We start from the raw sequence: 6,923 nt of genomic DNA, 5'->3' as shown, positions 1-6,923 counted from the left end.
GTCGGGTTCACAGGACTTATCGTAATCGGCAGTCTGGCGGTGTCAACCCTTTTGAAATTTTTGATTCAACAAATGTGATATTTAGTTAAGGCATGCTATAATGGTGTAGCGGGTCCGCAATGCTATCGCAATCGTAGTTTTTCAAGTGGCATTCCTTTGTGATACATAACTTTAAATGCGAATGTGATATACTATTAAATCATGTTATAATGGTGTAGTGGGTCCACAATAATATTGCAATCGCAGTTATTAATGTGACATCCATTTATGAATTGCGATATGAAAGTTCCAATGGGCGGATGCGATATTGTATTAGGGTTGTTACCATAAACTGTTCGGGTCCATGTATTATATCGCAATCGGGGATTTCAGTGTAACAACAGCATTGATACTTGCGATGCGATATTAATTTAATATTTATTATAATGGCGCAGTGGGTCCACAGTGTTAACTCAATCAACGGTTTGCGAGACTTCGACTGGCACAAGGATTAAAAATCGGCCTTAACCCCCGTAGTTGATTGTGATCTAAGGGTTGACTTATGAGATCGATGGCTAGGATTGAGTGCGGGACTTCAGTCGTACTTTCCAACCTTCGCTCTTCCAATAGTCGTTGCTCCTGTTGGATATTTATTCCTATGACTTCTGATACTACTCTGATAGCTCTTCTCTGCTATGATATTCTCTGCTCTGATAGCTCTACTCTGCTATGATATTCTCTGCTCTGATGGCTCTGCCTTGCTCTGATATTCTCTGATATTTCATGTTGACTCCTTCGTTAACATTGTTATGCACCTCCACCAATGTGTTCCTCTTTGCTTCTCGTGGCTTCCAATGGCTTCCTTGATGGCTTTGCTCCTTGTCTTCTTGCTCCTGTTTCTTCACGAATCTACTCTGCTTCTCCTTGGCTTCATATCATCATTTAGTATCCTAGAATATTGCCATATTGACATTAATGACAATCTAGATCAACAATCTCCCCCTTTGTCATTGATGTCAATATTCTTCTTCTCTCCCCCTTTGTCAATGATTTGTATATTCTTCTTCTCTCCCCCTTTGACATCAGTGGCAAAGGAGTGCACAAGAACTCCCCTTGTCGAACTGCTCCCCTTGTCATGCAACATCTTTATGAATCAACTTAAAGTGATGCTAAAGAAATAACCCCCATCTTTTGACGAAGATGTTCAAATGCTTCTCGCAGAAGAGGTTTTGTGAAAATATCAACTATCTGCTCCTTAGTATTGATATATTCCAAGATGATGTTTTGTTCAGCTACTTGTTCACGAAGGAAATGATACTTGATTGGTATATGTTTGGTCTTTGAGTGCATCACTGGATTTTTGTTGAGGCTGATAACACTTGTGTTATCACAATAGATGGTGATTGGTTGATTTGTACCTATGTTGACATCTTTCAGAGCTTCCTTCATCCATAATATTTGAGTACAACAATCTGCGGCAGCTATATACTCGACTTCAGCTGTAGATAGTGATATGGATGTCTGTTTTTTGCTGAGCCAAGATACTAGACAGTCTCCCAGGAAGAATGCATTTCCACTAGTACTTTTTAGTCATCGACAGTTCCAGCCCAATCAGCATTGGTGTATGCAGTCACAGTAAGATTTGAGCTCTTAAGGTACCAAAGACTGAAATCAGGAGTTCCTTTCAAGTATCTAAGAATTCTTTTTACAGCCAACAAATGGGATTGTTTAGGAGCTGATTGAAATCTTCCCACCATTCCTACTGCTTGCATAATGTCGGATCTCGTAGCAGTTAAGTATAGAAGGGCTCCAATTCGTGACCTGTGATGAGTTGCATCTGCTGGAGGAGAGTCATCATCTTTGCTTAATTTGCAATATGTGGTCATAGGTGTGCTCATGGGTGTACAGTCTTCCATTCCATATCTTTTAAGCATGTCTTTAATATATTTGGCTTGAGATATGAACATGCCTGTCGTGGTTTGAGATACTTGCAGTCCAAGGAAGTAAGATAACTCTCCTATCATCGAAATCTCGAACTCTTTTGACATATTTTGAGCAAACTCATGCCTCATATCATCATTATTACTAGCAAATATCAAATCATCAACATAGACTAATGTGACTAGTAACTTATCCTCATTCATCTTTATGTAGAGATTACTTCCTGCCACCCCCTTCTTGAAGCCTTGTTGTTGTAGATAGTGATCCAATCTTGCGTACCAAGCTCTAGGAACTTGTTTGAACCCATATAATGCCTTTTTCAACTTACAAACAAAGTCTTTTCCTTCTGCTAGATTAAACCCTTCTGGTTGCTCCATGTAGACTTCTTCCTTGAGTTCACCATTCAAAAATGTAATTTTACATCCATTTGATAGATTTTAAATCCTTTTGAGCAATAAAATGCCAAGAACATCTTGATAGCTTCCACACGAGCTACTGGTTCAAAGGCTTCTTCAAAGTAAATTCCTTCAATTTGTGAATAGCCTTTACAAACAAGCCTTGCCTTATTTCTGATGATTTTTCCATCTTCATTCATTTTGTTTTTGAACACCCACTTGGTTCTAATTATATTTTTATCCTTTGGATGAGGTACCAACTCCCATGCCTCATTCTTCTCGATTTGAGACATTTCTTCTTCCATGGCCTTTACCCAATGAGGATCCTTACTTGTTTGAGTAAATGTTTCTGGGTCTATCATGGATAGAAGAGCAACATCATTTTTCTTTGGTGTACTTGTCATCCTTCTTCAGGTTTGCATCTCTTCATCTATATTTCCAATAATCTGCTCTTCTACGTGATGTTTTTGGAGAAACTTCATCTTTGAAGGGATTTGAGATGGTTCTTTTTCCTTGTGTTTTTCTTGATCTTTTTCTTCTTTTTTATGTTCTTCTTCAATGAGAGGGTCAACTTCATGTTCTTCAATTTTTTTCTAGAAGGTTTTCATCAATCTTCACATCAATGCTTTCCACTATTTTCCGTAGTCGATTATTGTAGCACTTGTAGGCTTTGCTCCTTGTAGAATATCCAAGGAATATCCCTTCGTCAACTCGAGAATCAAATTTTCTTGGTGAGCCATCATTGATTTTTATGAAGCACTTGCTTCCAAAAATCTTTAAGTATTTTACTGAAGCAGGTCTTCCTTTCCATAATTCATAAGGAGTCTTCTCATTATTTGGTCTTAGTTGAGTTCGATTCAAGGTATAGATAGTTGTCCCGACTGCTTCTCTCCAGAATTTTCGCTGCAAGTCAGCTGCTATTAACATTGTTCTTTCCATTTCTTGAACTGTTCGATTTCTTCTTTCAACTACCCCATTTTGCCTGGGTGATTTGGTAGTAGAGAGTTCTCTTTCAATTCCATGTACTTTACAGAATTCATCAAATTCTTTTGATGTGAATTCTCCCCCTCTATCTGTTCTGAGACATTTAATCTTAGAGTTCTTTTCATTTTCTACAAGAGCTTTAAGATTCTTAAAACACTCAAATGCTTCGAATTTATATTTTATGAAATATACCCACATCATTCTAGTATAGTCATCAACAAATAAAGCAAAGTACCTTTCTCCTTGGAATGTCGGAGTTCTAGTTGGTCCACATAAATTAGCATGGATGATCTCCAAAGGATTTGATGTAGAAAACTCCTTGGTCTTGTGGCTGGTTCTAGTTTGCTTTCCATGTTGACATGGACCACATACTCCTTGATTTGGCTTGAATAACTTTGGGATGTCTCGTACTGCATTAATCTTTCTGATATTGATCAAGTTATCAAAGCTTGTATGTCCAAGTCGCTTGTGCCACAACCAACTTTGATCTGTTTAACTTAAGTAACATTATCTTCTTGAATTTTGTTCAGAATGTAGATGTTGTCTGCTTTTCTAACCCCTTTCGCCACAAGTTCCCCTGAGGAAGAGTTCCTTATTTCACGATCTTTAGTGCTAAAGACAACATTATGTCCTTGATCATAGATTTGGCTAAAACTCAGGAGATTGTGTTTGAGCCCGTTTACTAGCAAATCATTTTGAGCCTTTCCTTTTCCATTAATAAGGGTAATAGTTCCTTTTCTAGAAATTTTGGTAGATCCACTTCCAAAGGATACATTACCTTCCTTTTTGTTCAATGAGACAAACTTCCTTTTGTCCCCTGTCATGTGTCTGGAGAACCCACTATCCACAAACCAATGATTTTCATCATTGTGAGCACATAGAGCTAGGCCACATGTATCCGTGTTGGGATTCTCATTTTTTGCTTTTCTTCTTTTGAGGGGGTAATTTTGTTCATTGTGTCCATTACCATTACATAATGAGCGAATCGGATCAAATTTGGCCAAGGGGTCAAAGGAGTTGTAGGTCTTGATTTTTCCTTTCCCTTTGGGACCATATGGTTTGTTTGTTTGATCCTTCAATTTTAGTGTTTCATTCTTACGGGCCATGCAATGTCGAGCTTGATGACCAAAATTTTTACAATAAAAACAATGCCCAAAAAAGATAGTTTTGTACTTGTTGTGATAGCCATGATTTGAATCAACATTATTCCTTGGAGTTACTTTCTCATCATTCTTTGGATTTGAGATGGGCCTTTGATGAAATAATCTTTCTTCTTTTTGGTTGTTGGAAAGTACAACGACATAGCTTTTCTCATTATTCTTAGTGCTTGATGATTCTCCTTTAAAACCTATTCCAGTTTTGTCATGTTGAGGTTTTTGATTATTTAGGATAGTGTCAAGTATTTGAGAGCTTTCCCAACCCCTTTTTACTTTCTCCAATTCCTTCCTCAGAGATACTATTTCGGCTTCACATTCTTCACAAACTTCTTCTTTTTCTTTTAGCTTATTTTTCAAGAGGTCTTCCCTTCTTTTTTTTTCCTCGTTTTCTACCTTGAGAGAGATGATTTTATTTTGTAATTTCTCATTTTATTCAATGGCACTCATTGACAAATCATCCAAATTTCCTTCTAGCCCTGAATAATCATCATTTTTGAATGGCATGAATAATACTTCCCGGCTTCCAGCATGGTCATTTTCTTCATTTGATTCTTCATTACCTCCTTTGCGGTGAGGGAACTGATTAGTTGATTTCTTTTTGATGACTACAAATTCATCTTCATCAAATTCATCTTTCTTAGAGAAGAAATTCTTCTTATTGAACCCTTTCTTTTTGTATACCATCCTTTTAGAATTTTCCTCACCATCATTATCATGCTTATGAGGAGATTTTGTAGCATAATGACCTATTTTTCCACATTTGAAACAATAAGAGGGTACTTACCTTTTAGCTTAGATCCTTTCTTTAATCTTCGTACAAATTGTGCCAATTCAGATTCAACATCGGAGTCATCACTATTGGTATTCCATTCTTGCCCCTTTTTTGATTTTGAGGCCTTGAATGCTACATCTTTGGAACTTGGGCATCCTTTTCTCATCTCATAGCCAATGAGGATTCCATGAAGTTCATCCATCTTGATAGTATCTAAATCCTTCATTTCTTCTATAGCACTTACTTTGGAGTCAAATCTGTCTGGGAGAGATCTTAAGACCTTTTGAACAATAGTGCTTTCTTCAATGTTTTCTTCCAATCCTTTAAGAGAGTTCACCACTTCGGCTACTCGGAGAAAGTATGATGCAATATCTTCTTCATCATCCATTTTCAGACTTTCAAATTGCCTTCTATGAGTTTGAAGCTTTTCCTTCTTAATTTTGGAGTCCCCATCATATAAGCTAATTAGCTTATCTCATAGTTCTTTGGCTGAGTTACAATTCATGACTTTTGTAAATTCAGAATCAATGATTCCACTAGTGATGGAGTTTAAGGCTTTTTCATTTGCAATGTAAGCTTTCCTTTCGTCTTCATCTGTTAGAAGAGTGAAAGGAGTTGTGTACTCATTTAAAATCGAATGCCAAACTTCAGGGCCAAGGGACATTAAGTAGTAGGACATTCTTTTTTTCCAAAAACCAAAATTTGTGCCATCAAACAGAGGAGGTCTTCTTGACACTTCTTGATTCCTCATCATGACTAAGAATCCTTCTTCTAGCTGTTAGGCTGATATGAAGAAGCTGGCTCTAATAACAATTGTTGGAAACACTGAGAGGGGGGGTGAATCAATGTTTCTTTTCAATTGTTATTTTTATCAGTTAAATCATTTATATTTAGAACAAAAAAATAAATAACAGGAATAAATGTTTTTATTAATATAATATTTGAAAGAAATCAAGTACAATGTATATAGGACATTAACCAGTTTCTAAGCACCAACTTGGACTTTTTGTGAGGCTCCAACCTCCAGAGCACCAACGCTATCTTGTCAAGGGGCCAACCTTGGATTTAGGATCACCAACTCCTAAGACACCAATCCTTCCAGTTTTGAGGCGCCAACACCAAGGGCTCCAACCCTCGACTGTAAATTGTCTAGATATATTTGGTAGTAAATCTCTGCTCCCAAACTTGCAGGACCTACGACTTACTTTTGTCCTCCTGCTTCTTCCACGTCTGCTAAACCTTCGGCTTCCTCTATTTCTTACAGTACTTCCCTGTAAAATTTCCTTGTTCTCTGTTATAGATGCCCAATATGCCCTAACCTTTGGCTTCCTTTTCGCTTGATCTTCAGCTTCCCGCTCTTCAGCATCCTCTGTCTCTTCGAGTTCACCAATACTTAAAAGACATGTTCATTCGGAAGAGAGGCCGAATTACAAAAGTATTGCATATATCAGAGAAGCCATTTTTAATATTTATACAATAGACTCAATATTTACCGAGGATTTCATAGGAGAGGCTATGCCAATAGGGATGTCCCACATGCCACGTCACTACCTCAATTCGCAATCGCAACTTTCAGAAACTCCCGCAATCGCAACCCTTTGGCTTCACGATATAACATTGTCGATTCCCCTATTTCTGACGGATGCGACATTCCAATAAGCTTCTTTTGATAACTCAATTGGGTCCACAACTTAT

Source organism: Pinus tabuliformis, chromosome 3_2 (genome assembly GCF_031772625.1).
Source record: "Pinus tabuliformis cultivar Carrire ecotype Pingquan chromosome 3_2, CPIR1, whole genome shotgun sequence".
In the NCBI taxonomy this organism is placed as follows: domain Eukaryota; kingdom Viridiplantae; phylum Streptophyta; class Pinopsida; order Pinales; family Pinaceae; genus Pinus; species Pinus tabuliformis.
This window is presented reverse-complemented; position numbering follows the sequence as displayed.